Source organism: Nuphar pumila, chromosome 2 (genome assembly GCF_984573655.1).
Source record: "Nuphar pumila chromosome 2, dmNupPumi1.hap1.1, whole genome shotgun sequence".
Taxonomy (NCBI): Eukaryota; Viridiplantae; Streptophyta; class Magnoliopsida; order Nymphaeales; family Nymphaeaceae; genus Nuphar; species Nuphar pumila.
This window is the reverse complement of record NC_143250.1, coordinates 67,693,382-67,694,642: the sequence shown is the minus strand read 5'-3', so window position 1 is coordinate 67,694,642 and position 1,261 is coordinate 67,693,382.

Here is a 1,261-nt window from a genome sequence, read left to right as displayed (position 1 = left end):
TCAATCGGTAGAATCTGGGTATCTGATTAGTTTATGGAGTCGGGTATGGTTTGTGAAATTTCATACCACACCCGGATCCGACCCGAGTTCCTATTAAGATCTGTGGGTTTTCTTTCAATGTAGAAAAGTTAAAATACCATGTCTTGTTTATGTAATCCTTACAGGACCCGGTGTGGTTTTTCTTATGGTAGACCCAATTGGACCCAAGTCAGATTCAGGTTTGGATCTAAGTCTGAACCAGATCCAACCCATTGACAACCCCTAGCATGTCTTTTTTTTTTGTTCAAATGACTACAATAGGCTCACCTACATCAATACGTCAGCCAAACTGTCGAATACAATTCTGGTCAAATTCAGGACTGGTCCAAAATTCAACGTGGTCGTAGTACAGAGAGGGTTTGTGTCACAGATGACACGAATCAGACACGCTCACGATGACATGGCTCAGACACGTAAAAGGATTACCTTAATGTTTTTATTAGCTTTTAATACCTTTTAACAATATTTCAATACGAAATGATTTTAATTTTTTATTAATTAAAAATCTATGTTCCTTCGCGCGTGTCCTATTTTTCCCAAAAAAATGGTAGAACTTGCATGTCAAACTTGAGTCGTGTGTTGTGTTGTACCCATATCTTTGTGAGTTGGATTCTGCCTTTTATCAGGCCAAATCATCCATTGATCCAAATCCGGTATAGGAACTACATAATATTGTAACTATAATAAGCAAAGATTGCACTAAAAGCATACCGGTTTTGTGAAGCTGCTTTAATTTCTCTGGAACCAGATCCAGGTTCATGTTTGTAATTGGACCACAATGTTCTCCATCTAAAATGATCCACTTATAGGCCAGTCCTAATATCTTTTTTGAGCATGACTCGCCAAGAACTGGGCCACTTAATGGACCCACACCCCAGCGAGGCTAACCCTGGGTGGGACTGCCTTACGTGACCCACCTTCTAAAGTTAAGGACACACATGTGCACCAACCGGGAGGCCAGTCCTAATATCATCCACAGTAACACATATCATGATGTAGTCAAAAGCTAGCTAGCTCTAGTATGAACTGTTGTTGATCCATTCAAGGTCCACCAACTTTCCTAGAATGCCTAGTTTGTTGGATTCTGGATCCCACTAGCTGTTTCTTATGTGGATAGGTAGCTTTGTCCAAATACCATCTTAGAAAGAAAATTTGCCGGTCCATTTATGAGCTCCCTGAAAAACATCAGCAATCCTTAAGATATTGCAGAAAAAAGAAAGCT